This window comes from Taeniopygia guttata, chromosome 5, assembly GCF_048771995.1.
Source record: "Taeniopygia guttata chromosome 5, bTaeGut7.mat, whole genome shotgun sequence".
Classification (NCBI taxonomy): domain Eukaryota; kingdom Metazoa; phylum Chordata; class Aves; order Passeriformes; family Estrildidae; genus Taeniopygia; species Taeniopygia guttata.
The window spans coordinates 45,690,947-45,708,450 of record NC_133030.1 but is presented as its reverse complement, the minus strand read 5'-3'; the positions used below and the strand labels follow the sequence as shown (position 1 = coordinate 45,708,450).

Genomic DNA, 17,504 nt, shown 5'->3' with positions numbered 1-17,504 from the left:
AAAGGATGGAAGCAATATTGCTCAAGAAATCAACTTTCTTCTGATTCCTGAAGAGCAAAGAAGAAACCTTACACAGATTGCAAATGGAGTGTCTTCAGAAATTTCTTTCCCCTCATGTTATGCCCAGCCTATAATAACTGTCCACAATAACATCATCAGGAGTGAAAAATAATGAAGCAGCTAAGATAACATTCCCTAAAACATTTTAGACATTCATGGATACTCCAAATAATGTTTTAGATTTGTAGTCTGAGATCGGCCTTACCACACTTACAAGGGTGACCTTTAAAATAACTTATTTGCTACCAAAAGCCAGAAAAAAAAAAAAAAAAAAAAAAAAAAGGGAAGAGAATTTTTTATAACCTGAATTTATTGCCTATAAAGTCACTTTCCAGCAAGAATCCTGATTACAATCAAATAAACCACTAAAATCAAATAGTTTACCTGTGATCAAGTTAGCATGGTAGTAACAACTTAATAATGGGAAAAAACACATTCAAGGTTTGTGATATTATCAGGAAATTCTGCATGGAAATTCAATGACACATAACACATAGGGATAAATTAATAAATTACTTATAAAATCAAAATTTTCCAATGTCTACTTTTTTGGAGAGCAGTCATGTCTTCTATTATAAATCTTCAATCTGAGATACAACAAGTGTAATCTCAGTCCAGATATTCATGCAAGAACATGATTGCAGACCCTAGAGATTTGTAACAATAGGAGTTAGGCAATCAAATACTGTTTGGACCCTCATTTTGTCCCACATCACAAAGCAGAAATAGACACATACAACTTTAAGAAGAAATCCTTGTAGAGGGAACTGGTTTTACATTTATGGATATTGCATAGATACATATAGAAACAAAGAGAATCTGCGCTGGATGATAACCTAAAATAAAGCTTCAGGGGCAGAGTAGTAGACTGAGGAAACAATCTACAATCTGCCCTTCACATCAATATTATCCCTTCCTATGTTTTCATTGTCCATTTTGGAAAGGCCTATTTCATTTCCTTCTAACTGTTATTCTGTTGTATTTTTGAATGATATTTTATTTCTGGTATTTCAATTTTTATTCATAATATTTTTCTACTGTTTTATTATCCATTAATAATTGCAGAAGTCTTTGGTAACATTGGTTTTATAGCAGTACAACACAACTTTTCACAAAAGCTCCAGTGGAGCCTGTAAATTAAACTGTATTATATTATCTATTTCAGATTCTACTTGTGTTGGAGAAAGGGTCTTTCAGGATCTACCTGATGCCTGCTGCTGAATAGTGCTAACTGCAATTTGATTTTCCTGCAGCAGTTCCATCCTTTTTACCTTAAATTTTATCCCTATCTGTCTATAACACATGCATTTTTTCCACTATGTGCCAGTATAACTTGTTGAAAGAGTAAGTGTAATTTACTTTGTAGGGACAAATAAAATCAAATTGCTTTGCTCAACCTGCTCCAAAATTAAGATCATCCCACACTCCTCATGCAGCAGAGCTGAGAATAACTAAATTCTAATTTTAGCATTTCCATACACTGAGAGGAACAAGCACATGAAACTGTGATGCCTTTGACAGCACAGTCCATTCACGAATCCACAGCCTTCCCACTCCACATCAGCAGCCCCATCAGAGAAGCTGCTGTTTCAGGAGATGGAGGAGTATAAATGGATGAAGAAGGATGCTGGTGTCAGCCCAGAGAGCTCATGGAAGACTGGGGTCAACATTTCTGTTCTGAGCTGCTTCTCCCACTTTATTCCAGTTGTGTAATACAACACCAGCATTCTGGCTCCTCTTTGCCAAGCTGTGGGCAGGCACAGATGGAAGCACTTGACCACTTCAGTGGCATTTAGACATAGATTTTACTCCAAGGTCAAAGTTTCATTGGGGACTCTTCTAATTTATTAAGACATTAATGAAATTAATCATGCTTTGTGTAAAGATTCCTAGCTGCATTACTAAATTAATTTCCAGTACTAATGTTCTTCAATTTTACTTGTTAAAAAAAATGTAAGGAAGAAAAAAGATAACCTCAAACAGTAAGAAAAAACATATAGTATGCTATGGACAAAAATTTAGTGGCAGAGATTTATTTTTAGTCTGCATTTCAAGCAGGTTTTTTTTTTCCCATTCTTCACGTTTCTTCCATGTTGCTTGCATTTAACAATCATACTTTCCATAAACTTTGATATTTAATAAATTTTAAATGAGAGTGATATATTGCAGAATCTGATGTTAAATTCCTGGATTTTGTGCTTTTTGTGCTGCAAATATAACTCTGTAGACACACAGTGCTCTCAATGATCATGCCCATGCAAGATGGACCTGGACAGCTCTCAGTCCTTCCAGATCAACCAGGTCAGCTCAGGTCGATTTTAAGTGCAACACATCTTTGAAGTTAGCTCAGTATACTCGACAGTGCACTTAATACACATCACAGATGAGAAGTTCCTGGTGGAAAAAAAATAGCCTGAAAAACAACAAAGCAAGCTGGAAATATGACATCAATAAACCATGGCCTAACTGGGATATTTGCAGACAAATAAACATGTTTCATTCTGAACCACGTGACTGTTCATATCTTCACAATTTTTGCATGTTTTTAGCCCACAACCTCTATTTTTGTGCATGGCATGGTAATCCAGATATCTCATATTTCCCATATTGTCCAACACAGAATCTGCTTATTTTTGAACATACCATGGAAATGTTATTTTCTTTGTTTAGTTTCCATTTTTCCTGGTTTCCATCTCCTTCTGTTCCTAAAATGTAAGTTAGTTTCTTATCTAGATTCTCCTGTTAAATTATTGATTTCATGAAGTGGCACAGGGAGCAATAATGTAATCCAGTGGATAGAGGAAAAAAAAAATCAAGCTGGTCTCAGCTATACTAGGAGGCAAAAAGGAAAATATGTTGAAATCCAAAGCATTCATATCTGTCATTCCTCAGGCCAGGTTTCCAAAGAGCAGGGAACTTAATATATTTCAAAACAATTGTCTGCCAGTGTGGCTACTCACTGTTCTTCTTGCTCCCCAAACGTGTCAAGTACAAACTGCTCTGTAAGTTTTTTTGATATTACACTTCTAGATTGTTTTTGTTATTAGTTACAGGAGGTGTAGCAGCCCCGAGTTTTACAATAAAAATTAATTATTATTAATAATAGCATAAAAGAGATGACTGAAATAATAATCCATGCCTAAGGGAGGACTGGCTTGACTTCATTTTGATCATGAAGTTGGGATTTATGAAATGAATAGGTATAATTTTTGTGAAGTCAGCTAAAAAAGCTAATCTTTATTTTACTCAGAAGGTACATTTAAGAAAAGTCAAAAAAAAAAGCATGTTCTCACTTGAAGTTTACTCCCCTGCAGTGACATTCAAGGGAGAAAAAGGCTTAATCACCAAGAAAGAAAAGCTTTAAAGAATTCAGTTATGTATGCATTATTCACAAAAACTCAGTCAGTGATTTCATAAGCTACTAGGCAATTAAGGAGTTCAACAAAAACTCAATAGGGACCTTTAACAGGGTCAAAGATTGGATTTCTAAAAAGGTTCCGAGTCACGACTTCCTCAGCTGCTTTCTTTGTGGGAAAGAAAGGGAAGGAGAAAGAGAGAGGGTGAGAGACTGAGAAACGAAGGCAATAAGAAAGAGTGAGGGGGGAATAAAAATATATATAAAAAAGCAAAATTTCCTTACTGGAAGATTTATATTATGGAAATTAAAAAAAAATATCCTAATATGAGACTAATTGTGATGTTCTGCACCTTTAGTTATATAGCTGACTGAACTAGAAAATTAAATATTGCATAAATTTAAATTATTTACTAGTTTCTTGGAAACAATTTAAATGTTAAAAAGAAAATTGAGAGAAAAAAAACACTCATCTTTTTACATTTGCATTATATTTCCCTCTTTCTTATAAAATATACGTCAGAAAGAAACTCATTCCAAGGGATATAATCCTTTCATTTCTTCTAGCTCTGATAATAAAACCAATAGCAGTCTGTGATTCAAGATTGCAAATTGTAACTGAAAATGTCCTCCAGGCTGAGGGTTTGTGTCTCTGTCGAGGCAGGACAGGAATGAGAAGACTCTGATTCAGAAGGCTGTGACAGTGAAACTTCGATTTATTCAAAATACACTGCTCTTTTATACAGAGCTTCGCAAAGGTTAAATCCATTGGCCCTAAAGTGAAAACAACCTACAACATTGGTTCAGAGTGCTTGACGCACAGTGATAGAACTTAACTATAAACAGTGTGAGAACAAGAGAGATAAAGAATTATTTACATTCTTTCCCAGCTCTTTCCCAGGCTTCTGCCTGGCTAGAAACTCTCAATTTCTTTCTTTGACTGAATCTGAGACCCACAGGTTTGTAACTATTCTTTCTGGACTGTTCAGGTTATTGGTGACACGTGCACTTTGAATCTTACAGAGCACAGTGTAGTAGTCCTTTCCTCCCTGGAGATAACTCCAAAGTAACTGGAATTGCTGCACATGGCCTGATGCTGCTAACACCAGCTGGAGGAATAGAGCTCTGCCTTAGAGATTAGAACACCAGGAGTACAAACTAGATAGAAGAATCAAAACAACTATGAGAAAGGAAACAGGTGAGTAAAATCTGCAATAGGAAAAAAAAAAAAAAAAAAAAGAGAGACAAAAGGTGCAGCTGTCCTCTAATGGATACTCCAAAACAACTCTTCCCCTGAAGACCTGCAGTCTAGCAGAGTCTATGTAATGCACAATTACATAGTTGGGGGGGGGGGGGGGGGTTGTTGTTTTATTATTTTTAAAACTCACTTTTAAATGCCTAGTTTCAATTATCTATTACTATGACTACTGTATCTTATTTTGATGGGTTGATCTAGGTATTTAACACAAACTCTTGGATAAAATTGGCATGAATTTTTTAGGATATTCTGCCCATTTGCTGATTCTGATGACTTGCTAATTCTAATGACTTTATCATTCTTTTGCCAGAACAGGTTCTCTTAACTTATGGTTTCACCAGGAAAACCTTTAATTTTATTATTTAGGTGCCTCACACTGAAGGTAGTTGCTTTAGTTTTCATTATGGGATATGGATGAAGATTAATGGGTTACTAGAGGGATAATGTTTCTACTTTCGAGTATTGACTGTCTGTCAAATCTGTTGTTGAAGGATATTACTCTCTTATCAACATCATTTTACCTTTTTGAAAGGGAAAATTTAAAGCAGCCATCAAGGTGGTTCAAAAGACATCTCTAAACCCTCTGCTGGTATAAACTAGGTGTGTAGGAAAAAAAAGAAGCATTGCCGTGCAACCAAGGGAAATGTATCCCCACGCCCTCCATACACAGCCTTAATCAACCCTTCTTGAGGGAGCCCCTGCATTGTCTCATAACACTGGTCATGACACCTCACATGCACACAGTCTGTCATGTGTTATGATTTCTAGTACCTCTGGAGACTCAGAGGAGAGCACCAGGAATGGTACATCTTCCAAACTGAGGAATTAATTTGTGTTGCTTTCTCTGCGTGGCTGTGTTTCATAATTTTGACAAGTGGTTATCACTGGTAATAACAACTGCTTGCTGACATTCATCTCAGAAAAATTACACCACATTGTATTTTCTTCATAACTTTATGGTATCAGGCTGGCTGGTGAAACTGTTTAGCTAGCTACTGGTTTTTCTTCCCAGGCCTGTTCCAGACAGTATTTCATTGCAAATTTGTGAAGGTGAGTGATTTAAACTGGTGGCTGAGAAGCTGGTATTCTTAAAGCTATTCACTACAAACCTGTTGTTTAATTATTTTTACAAGGACCTGATGGAGTACAGACTTCTGTACTCCTACAGCCATAATGCAAGCAGTATCCAAAAGAGTTTAATTAGGTGAAAAGGAAAAAAAAAAAGAAATAAAACAAAGAATCTGAGAATGGCATAAGAATCTGGAACGGTTACCAAAATGGTCATCAGAGCTCTAAACAAACAATTTTACAGAGACAGATTTAAGTTGAAGTGCCAAGAAGTAAAATAGCTCAGACACACATTTATTCAGTTCATTTTCTCTTATTAGGACAGAATCTGGGAAGTGGTGAATGAATTCCTTGTATTGCTTTGCTTCTGTGCATGACTTTTGCTTTATCTATTAAACTGTCCTTATCTCAACCCATGAGATTTTTTTACTTCTACTCTTCTGATTGTCTTCTACAATGTTACAATCTGGTTTAAACCCAGAAAAGCAAAGTAAGCTAAGTCTCTGTGTATAAACTGGAAAGAACTTTGAAGGTTCAAAATATACCCAAAAATGAGATTAAAACCAAATGAGGTTAGATGGTGGTGCCATAAAATTGACGTATTTTATTTACAGTAAAAGAGGCATAGAGAAAGATTGAGAAAAGAAAAAGAGAAAGAGATAGAGAAAGAAGTTTGTGATGGGAAGACAGAGAGAGAGTGACAGGGATTGGGTGTAAGCATATCACCTATCTGAGGGTCCCAGCAATGTCTCATTCCTCCACTCTGGTCTTCTTGGAAGTAAGCGAGCAGCTGTGTGGTTCTCAGTTATGGGGTGGGGTTAAACCATGAGTGTCTTATAAGTTTTTTTATAGTTAGAATTATTTTTATGAGTCACAAAATCTACATTTTAAGATCCTGTTTCAGAACAATTCTTTTAAATCTGTGAGAAGTTCTGTGACATTAACTTTGAAGTAAAATATTCATTATATTTCTCATTTAAACTGCCACAGTATCACCACCTGATAACCATATTATCTGCTTTAAAACTACATATTTCTACCACAATTGCTAAACAGTGAAATAGTGAAATCAAATAAGTTCCTCAGGCATTCCAATATAGCTCTTTGTCTGTATATAGAGAAAACCTTTCTGCCTCCACACTTTCAGAAAAGCACCACAATATTAGGAAGCCATTTATTCAAATTGCAGAGTTTAGTCACAAATGTTATGAAAATTAGTGGGGTCAACAAAGAACTAAATTCTGTATTTCCCTTCATTTAAAAAAACCAATATTAAGTCTACCAATATAAAAGAAATTACATAATTCATAAAGCAATTCTTAATACAATACTTTTGAAACTGTTACAGAATAAAATGACTGTGTGTAATTTTGGTAGCAGAAAATACCACAGGAAAAACCCTGTTTGTGTAGCAAATCACTTGACATAACATTTGTTTAATATTTTTAATGGCAGTATTGTAGTGTTGAATCAGGTATTGGCCAAGAAGTAAAAATTTAATAAATTAGTACTTGGGGATTGTAAGACTCAGCATCAGTTTCTCCTATGAAGGTTAGAAGAGGGAAAGATCATGGGAAATAGTATTGGATATGTTCAATTATTTTTTGTTGCAGTCCTATAATTGTAGCCAACCATTGAGTAGTTATAGGTTGTCCAGAATATCTGCACCCCCATAGGACTCATAATCAACATTTTCCAGTAAGCTTACTAAAGTAAATCTAACAAATGTAAACCACCATAAAACACCAAGTGTGGTAGTTATGCTGTCCCACAGAAAGACTGCAGAAATTTTCATGGTCATCATTTCCATGTCAATAGTAAATGAGAATTTGCTAAACCAGTACAGCTGCCCCCTCCTCCCCACCCCATTTGGATTAGATTAATACAGAACAAATCACAAACATCAATCCAGTCCTTTGTGTCTTAAACGTGAACCTCCATAATAGCCAATGTAGCCACTAGTATCACATATTCAGTGAAAATGAACATAAAATCAATTTACTCCTGCAACACTTGAATCTTAAAACATCTTTTATCTTTTTTCAAGTCAAGTTTGAAAGACCTTTGAAGTTCCAGATGGTTAGAGATCTTCTAATTTCCAATTCTAACTCTATACCTGGGCCTCTCATATACTTTGCTTTGGTCAGGTATCTGTACTGACTTTTAGGTTTAAGTAGTTCTATTCCTTCCTTCAAATCTACCCCTTCACATCTGAATGAATAAGTCAACCTCAAATTTGTTACCATTTTTTTCTAGCTGAGGCTGTGTAAGCCAAGTTCTAAACCTCTCTTGCACAGACAAATATTGCATTCCCCTAATTACCATAACAGCTGTTTCTTACACCTATTCCTTTATTATGGTAATCTTTCTTGAAAACAGGTGACCAGAACTGTATGTGGCATTGTGAACATGGTCTTAATCAGTGCCTTGTAATGTGAAATTTGTATTAACCTGGCTCTGCTTAAAATATTGTTTCATCTTTTCTAGAACTTCTTAATCCTCTTTTACTACTTAAGCACCACAGCTATTTGGTAACTTGTTAGGTCCTCAGTTAAAAAGAAAAGAAAAAAGTATTGTTCTTAAATCTCTCTTTTATGTAAACTCATTGAATTTTCATTACTTAAGGGATAATGTTCAAAGAATTTAATGTATAATATAAATAGTACTTGTTCTGTTTTATTCACAGGTTACTTGTCTATAAAATATGAAAACGAAAACTTTTACATATGAAAATGAAAACTTACTCTCAATGTCAAGGAAGCAGCATTTTGAAGCTATTCCAGTCTATTTCCTGATGAGAGTGTAATTGCATCCATTCTCACAGAGTAAGATTTTTTTTCAGAAGAAACAGTGAACAAGAAAAATGGTGAGGTATCTTCAAAATAATAGACAAATAATAAGCTATTAAATACACCATATAACTCTTGATGCATTCCTAGATTGCAGAATCACCTTAAAGGGACTGCAAATATACTACTGTTTTTGGTGAAATATAGATGACTTCATTGCCTAAGGGTTTGGAAAGCCTGTTAAAAGCTGGTGACATCCCAGCAATGACTTTTCTCACTTTCAGAGATCATGAAGGACAGCTATATCTTGCTCCACAAGGAAGAGGAGTACAAGCTTGACACTGTATAAACTTCTGAGCTAGAGTATCTGTCAACTTAATGCTCTTTATGACACTAATGAGCCAAAAGAAGTAATTGATTCATTAAAGGACAGTGTACATTAAAGTATGGCAAGATTTGAAATCAGAAAATAAATTGTTCTGGAAAATTTGAAATTTTCTGGTCCAGAATGCTTTATGCTTTCCTTTTTCTTGTTTCAAGGTTTCTTTTTTTTTTTTTTTTTTTTCTCTTAGCCAGCAGGTTTTAGTCTTTCCTCCTCAAAACCAGACTGTATCAAACAGTGAAGGACTTATGCATTTTCTTCTTCCATTCCTACCTACTCTTCCTCCTTCACATTAGAAGTTTATGGATCTAACTCTTTTGAAGACTGATTCTTACAAGCTGGTACAGACTGATTTTTAGTTCACTTCCTACTTGTAATCTTTCTTCCAATGCAGGATGTGAGGCCACAGCTGAAACACTAGAGAAACCATAGTCTGGTAGTTAGTTTCTAATTTCTTCCTCATGCTTTGTTTAGTTTTTTTCCAACTGGCTTGTGGCTGTGCTACCTAGAAATTCATCACACAGTAAATCTGGGCAAACAAAACCAAACTCAATCTTTTGACAGAAAATACAAACCTACTCAGGAATATCTGCAAGGGAAGTAGCTGCAGGGCCTTAACCGTCTTTGTTCCTTTTATTTACTCTGATGAAGAAGCAGTATTTGCATAGGTGTTGTGTTCCTACCTGTTCAAGATAACTATGACTATTTTTCCAATGGCATCATCCAAAACTGCTATTGAGGTCCAGGTTAGCACATTATTTCCCTACAGCATTATGAACAAGAATAATTATATTTGATGTTATAAAAATCTGAATGATAGATCCAAATAATGTCTCACAATAAAAGATAATTACAACCTAATGACAAGTTCAGGATGTATGTAACACTCAGGATGCCTTCAGGTTATTTCTTATTCCCAGCTATAGTCAAGGAGCATTTTCATTTCACTGGTATTTTCTATGAAAGCTAATGATTTGTCATAATTGATAAATGTGTGCTGCGAAGAGCCACCTAAAGAATTTATGCTTATTCTTGGACCAAGGTAAAAAACTCTTTACCATTTCAAACACTCAGCTCAAAATAAAGTATAGCTGGCATGAAACTTACTCAAACACTTTTATTTATCCTGTGTCTTCCATAGCTCTACTATGCAAAAACATTAACACTGATGAAAAAGTTTAGTTTTCACCATGACTTTTTAGTACAAAAAGAAAAAAAGAACTTAAGTGTCCTCTTTCATTTCCTTCCTTCCTTCCTTCCTTCCTTCCTTCCTTCCTTCCTTCCTTCCTTCCTTCCTTCCTTCCTTCCTTCCTTCCTTCCTTCCTTCCTTCCTTCCTTCCTTCCTTCCTTCCTTCCTTCCTTCCTTCCTTCCTTCCTTCCTTCCTTCCTTCCTTCCTTCCTTCCTTCCTTCCTTCCTTCCTTCCTTCCTTCCTTCCTTCCTTCCTTCCTTCCTTCCTTCCTTCCTTCCTTCCTTTTTTCCTCCCTCTCTCCCTTCATCCCTTCCTCCCTTCCTTCTGTTTCCTTGTATTTCTACCACCATGTCTGTTGCTATCAGTTGGGAAGAAATGTCTACCCTTCCCTAAATAAAAATCTAAAGCGCTTGGGCCGTTTTAGAGGTATTATTCTGAGACAAATCTGCTTATCTGCTGAACAAATAACTCATGTTCTCTTGAAGTGTAGAACTCTGTAGCACCCTGTAAACTGTTTCTGAAATATTCATCTTTTACTCACATACCATACTGTAGGCTACATATTACAGTGAAATCTTAGTGACTATTTATAGCCAATAACTACATGATTAGAATTAATGTTTATGTATTTAATTTAAATATACAGGCTGTTGATTTTTTTTTTTTTTTTTTGAGGAAAAAGTAGTAGGAAACCAGGGCTAGAATTTCAGCTGAATTAGAAATCTTTAAAATTACAGATGTTATTTCCTTCCTTATCACTTAAACCAGTGAAAGTTAGGTTCCAGGACTAGCTGAATTGTTCACCATTATTTTACATTCCACAAAAACTGAAAAGCTTCTCTACAGGATGACTCAATCATCTATCCTCACAATCTGGATAGCATAAAACATTTTTAAAAGTGTGTGTTTTTTCACTGAATATAGAATGGCCTTAGACTAACTATTAAAGTTCCAAATTTTTTTTCGGATTAATCATCCTTTTTACGTTTATTTAACTCTTTCTGCATTTTCAACCACATCAACCACATGTACAGGGATAGTGGCACAACCCCCACAAAATTTCTGATTGAGCATTTCAACACTACCTATTCCCTGTCTCTGCACAGAGATAAGGACACCATATGTTGGTTTTGTTGATGCCCAGCAAAGTTTGTTCGTGTGTCAGTGCTCCAGAACTGATTTAATATACCCAAAAAAACCTGGTGTTTCTATACATGCAACAATTGAAAAAGATGGCAGGAGAGTCTATCATTCGGGTTCATGTAATTCCTTGTCAATAACATACTGAATAAATACAAATATATTTTTCATCTCTTTTGCCAATTATTTAACTGCTGTAAAATTTTGTGTGTAATGCAGCATTTCAAGAATGCCACAGTGGCTGGCAAATGTGGCCTTCTACATGAATAGCTGAAAAATTATTTTAAGAGGTTACAGAGCTGTCATTTTTTACTCTAGATTGGACAAGAGTTTTTCTGCAATAAGAATTCCTTCAATACATGAAGTATGGTACCACCCTTAAATTCAACTTGAAATAAATACATTAGCTCAGCACAACCACTAAGTTTGACACAGATTTTCATCCAGAATGTAAATTTTAACTCTAATTGCATTACAGCTTTATTAATTTCCCAATGTTTCCAGTATGGTTTTATTGGCATACTTTGCAAGTCATTAATTGTGCATTCTGCCACTCTAGTTTTAATGGCATTGTAATTTATTCCAAGACTGCTAAAGAAATTAACTGTATATTTTCATTAAGTGGCCTGAAAAAAACTAATAAACACACAAATAAATGCTTACTAATAAACAGATTATTTACAATCATTTCAAAACATTTGAAATATCTCTTGAGACAACAACAAAAGAAGAAGAAAAAATACAAGTCAAAGTTTGAAGTCCAAAATTTTTTTATGGGCAAAATAAAACATCATAAATCTTATCAGAGCTTTCCATCAAACTATTTATCTCTTACTTTAAAACTATGTTACCGATGTTAAAATTCTATTTTTTTTTAACTATTTTTTCATATTATAACAATGTTCCTGGATGTATAAATACAAATGACCCTTGAAAATCTCTCATTATTACCTCTAGATGTTATTCCTTTCTCATGGCCTCTGAAATTTTAAATAACTGTAATAGTAATTTCAGCCTTTTTTCTGAGTGTGGAAGTCATTTGATAGGAATGTTCAACAGAAGTCCAATTATAAAAGCAAATTTTCAATGGTGCATGGAATAACCGAGGAAAACATAATAAGGTGCATCTCAAGACCTAGTAAGAATAAAAAAATGTGATTAAAAAGACCCAAAAGAAACCTTTCAGGCTACAATAAAGGCAAACTGAAGAGTTGGATTGGGAGAAATACACTTAAGTGAGCAAATACAGTCAAGCATCTGCCACCATTTAACAGAATGGAGAGGGCAGGAAAAGTTAAAGGACTTGAAAGCCTTAAAAGATTTATTTGTTTAAGGGATTTTAAATGAAAGTTTACCTAAGAATTTCAGCCTGAATAGTGTTTTATTAATTATTTTATTTAGTTATAATCCCTCCTTCTTTTTTTTCCTTCCTCCCATCCTTCCTTTATTCTTTTCCTCTTTTCTTTGATATGGCTTTGATCTGGAATAGATCCTCTTGTTTCAAAGTGTCTCTTCGCAACATAAACTTGTGTCTGAATAAAATCAAACTGGACAGCACTATAACCATTCTGAGGGCTGAGCACATTTGGTGTAAGAAAAGTGACTATCCATGTCAGCAAACTTCCCAGAGTCAGTGTAGCAAAGTAATTTTGTGATTATTGCCTTCTCTGAATCCATTTAATCCTCTACAGAAAGGAGGTTTCCAAATTGTCGTGGTTTGACACGGAAAAAAAATTTTTCTGGAAGAAAAAAGTTTATTTGGACATTAACTAATTGAAAGTGGACACGCTTTTGAGAACACAGAAGAGTTAAAAGCAAAATTCTCAGGGGAACTCGCTCTTTTAAATTTCGGTCAGTGGTCAGTGCAGACTCTCCCCTGCCCGGCCACGAGCTGGGTGGGGGAGGGGAGAAGCCATGTAGCTTTTAGAAGTAGGCTCAAGGGTGGAGAGACTGGAACCCGGGTTGGCCCTCTGCAGATAGAAGGGTGGACAAAATCTGAGATGTTTTCATTCTCTCCAGAGTCTCTCTCTCTCTCTCAAGAGAGAGAAAAGAGACAGCGGTGGTTTTTGCCAGCAGTTCACCGCAGGGAAGGAAAAGAGCGGGGGGGCCGCAAGGTGCCCAGCCGCTTGTGGGAGCTGGAACCTGGGCAACGAGCCATTTCTGGGAGTCAGGACTTTTAACCCTTCTTGAGAAATAAAAGCTTTGTGAAATTTTTCTCCTCCTTGGTTTGAAAAAAAGAAAAAGAGAGACAGCCTGGGACCTGGGATGTTGGAAGGAGAAATTCTAAGTAAGAAGAGATGATGGAGTAGCTGTTTAGCTAGACTTTTTCTTGATAGCCACAGATTGAACTGATCTTCTCCTCCAAGAGAGACTGTATTTTAGGAAGATGCTGGTGAGCCAAGAGACCTGCTTCAGCTGAGAAAAAATAAAAATAAAGCAAACAGTGAAAAGTTAAGGAGATTTGTGGTGGTGCCCCCTGTCTTCAGAGAGGAAGAAGAGAAGAAGAGCTCTGTTCGTAGATCCTCGGCCCCAGGGGAAAATGGGGGGGACTGTTGGTCCCAAAAATAAAAAACTGAACTGTTGTTTTTTCCCCTCTTGGCAGGGCATCCTTGAAAGGAAAAAAATCCTAAAAACAGTCTGTCCATCCATGCATTGGTGGTGAGAGCACTGTGCATAGAAAGGAGAGGGTCACCACTGGCAAATTTTTTCTCCGGGCGGTGCCATGTGGTGACATGGAAGCGCAAGGTGTAGCAGCTGTGTTTCTTGGGGGGTCTGTAGCACAAGAGAGACTCCTCTCTCCCTGCAGATGGACTGGGTGTTGATTATCTGAAAGGTAGAAACCTGATTGGGGTCCAGATTGTGTCTCACTGTAGTTTGTTAGAGTTGAGTGGTGAAAAGAAGAATGCTTTAAAAAGTTTTCATTTTAAATTGTGTGTATTTCTTTCTTCTTCCCCCCCCCCCCCCCTTTTATAGTAGCATAGTGGTAGTAGTTTAATAAAGTTTTTTTCTTGTTATTAAGCTTAAGCCTGCTTTACTCTGTTCTCGATCACATTTCACAGCATTCAGTTGAAAGATTGCATTTTCATAAAAGGCACTGGCATTGTGCCAGTGTCAAACCATAACATTTTTGGTGGAGAATGCGGGCAAATCGAAAGATAAAATGATGATAAAATAAAAGTTGTGAAATGAAATCAAAGAAAATTAAGAGCAAAGCATGTGTTAGATAGAAAGGTAAATTGGGGTAGAAGTTTTAGTATATGATGCTGTTTTATCTAGAAGTGTGTTGAATGTAATTTTAGTAATGATTTTTATAATCTGTGTTCTCAGAAGCGAAGAGTAGAGTGTCGTGGTTTGACACGGAAAAAAAATTTTTCCGGAAGAAAAAAGTCCATTTGGACATTAACCAATTGAAAGTGGACACGCCTCTGAGAACACAGAAGAGTTAAAAGCAAAATTCCCAGGGGAACTCGCTCTCTTAAATTCCGGTCAGCGGTCAGTGCAGACTCTCCCCTGCCCGGCCACGAGCTGGGTGGGGGAGGGGAGAAGCCATGTAGCCTTTAGAAGTAGGCCCAAGGGTGGAGAGACTGGAACCCGGGTTGGCCCCCTGCAGATAGAAGGGTGGACAAAATCTGAGATGTCTCCATTCCCCCCAGAGTCTCTCTCTCTCTCTCAAGAGAGAGAAAAGAGACAGCGGTGGTTTTTGCCAGCAGTTCACCGCAGGGAAGGAAAAGAGCGGGGGGGCCGCAAGGTGCCCAGCCGCCTGTGGGAGCTGGAACCTGGGCAACGAGCCATCTCTGGGAGTCGGGACTTTTAACCCTTCCTGAGAAATAAAAGCTTTGTGAAATTTTTCTCCTCCTTGGTTTGAAAAAAAGAAAAAGAGAGACAGCCTGGGACCTGGGATGTTGGAAGGAGAAATTCTAAGTAAGAAGAGATGATAGAGTAGCTGTTTAGCTAGACTTTTTCTTGATAGCCACAGATTGAACTGATCTTCTCCTCCAAGAGAAACTGTATTTTAAGAAGATGCTGGTGAGCCAAGAGACCTGCTTCAGCTGAGAAAAAATAAAAATAAAGCAAACAGTGAAAAGTTAAGGAGATTTGTGGTGGTGCCCCCTGTCTTCAGAGAAGAAGAAGAGAAGAAGAGCTCTGTTCGTAGATCCTCGGCCCCAGGGGAAAATGGGGGGGACTGTTGGTCCCAAAAATAAAAAACTGAACTGTTGTTTTTTCCCCTCTTGGCAGGGCATCCTTGAAAAGAAAAAAATCCTAAAAACAGTCTGTCCATCCATGCATTGGTGGTGAGAGCACTGTGCATAGAAAGGAGAGGGTCACCACTGGCAAATTTTTTCTCCAGGCGGTGCCATGTGGTAACATAGAAGCGCAAGGTGTAGCAGCTGTGTTTCTTGGGGAGTCTGTAGCACAAGAGAAACTCCTCTCTCCCTGCAAATAGACTGGGTGTTGATTATCTGAAAAGTAGAAACCTGATTGGGGTCCAGATTGTGTCTCACTGTAGTTTGTTAGAGTTGAGTGGTGAAAAGAAGAATGCTTTAAAAAGTTTTCATTTTAAATTGTGTGTATTTCTTTCTTCTTCCCCCCCCCCCCCTTTTATAGTAGCATAGTAGTAGTAGTTTAATAAAGTTTTTTTCTTGTTATTAAGCTTAAGCCTGCTTTACTCTGTTCTCGATCACATTTCACAGCATTCAGTTGAAAAATTGCATTTTCATAAAAGGCACTGGCATTGTGCCAGTGTCAAACCATAACACAAATGCCTTCAGAGAAAGCAAAATACAAGTTCCAGGTTTTTAAATGAGATAGCTATTTTTGATGAGTGGAGAAAGAACAGGCGGCAAGATGTAATAAGTTCATGGCATCTATTTTCTCTTGATTACAGAAAGTTCTTTTATAATCTCCCTATATATTTAAGAAAAAAAAAAAGCCCCTGAAGTATACATTTTGCATGTACCTCTATTCCAGATGTCTGCCTAAATTTGGCATTGGCACTGTACTGGTCTGTAGGCTACCTATTGCTACACATTTATATGATTATGTTAATATTGCACGTCCCTTCTATGCCCTCATTGTTTTCATAGGCACAACACAGTATCTGACTCCAATAAGATTTTAGAAATATAGAATTATTTATGTTGGAAAATATCTCCAAGTTCATTGTGTCCCAACATAAAGTTAACACTGCCAAGTCCACCACTCAACCATGTGTCTAAGCACCACATCTACATGTCTTTTAAATACCTGCATGGGTGGTGACTTAGTCACTTCCCTGGGAAGCATGTTACAATTCCTGACCACCCTTTCAGTGAAGAAGATTTTACTAATATTCAATCTCAACCTCCCCTGGTTCAACTTGAGCCCATTTCATGTTTTCCTGTGTATTGTTACTTGGTAGAAGCGATTGGTCAGCCCCCTTTCAGACACTTGTAGAGTGATAAGGTTTCCCCTGAGATGCCTTTTCTCCAGACTAAACCCCCCCAGCTCCCTCAGCTGCTTCTCATAAGATTTGTGCTCCAGACCCTTCACCAGCTCCATTGTCCTTCTCTGGACACACTCCAGTACCTCAGTGTCCTTATAATGAGGGACCCAGAACAGAACACAGGATTCCAAGTGAGGCCTCACCAGTGCCCAGTTCAGGGGGACAATCCCTGCCCTGGTCCTGCTGTGTTGCTGATGCCAGGATGCCTGCTGTCCACATGGGAACACTGTCGACCAACACCCCTGGTTTTTAAAAAGTGTATTTTAAAGAAGACTTAGGAGCCTGTTTCTGGCCTAGAACTTCTTAGGTGACATAATTTTGACACCACAATGATTTTTCACAAAAATTAACTGTCACTATCTTCAGATAACAAATTGGAAGGACTTTTATTTCTTCTGAATTCTGAAATACTGTGCATTAAATCCATGAGTTTATATGACCATTTCTACCATTTCTACCTTCACCTTTATTCCCAGTTTAATGCCTGAGATTTTTTTTGTAAATGTCCTTCTAAAGCCCTGAAGTCTAGCAACAGTAGCATATTGTAAAGTTTTTTCTTGATACAACACGTAATATCACATTATATCTTTATTCTATTTCCTTTGGGGTTTTTCTGATAATGTCTGAATTGCCTTTGAGGCATTTGATCATATCGTTAAAAAAACTTTATTGTCCATTTTTAACATTTTGTGATCCTTCAAGAAAAGGCTAATTTTTGCTTATCGAGCACCCATTGAGCAGTAGAGTCTCTTCTGTCACTTGCATGACTTCACACATCAA

The 17,504-nt window shown here is 36.9% G+C and overlaps 1 long non-coding RNA gene across 1 annotated transcript in view; it reads right to left on the bottom strand.

Moving 5' to 3' along the window:
- Positions 1-382: 382 nt before the first annotated feature.
- The window catches only part of LOC140684319 (uncharacterized), a 73,565-nt gene continuing 56,443 nt past the window's right edge, over positions 383-17,504 (bottom strand). Inside the window, exon 7 of the long non-coding RNA XR_012056448.1 lies at positions 383-2,473. This is a non-coding gene — a long non-coding RNA (uncharacterized lncRNA). The remainder of the gene's footprint in view (positions 2,474-17,504) is intronic.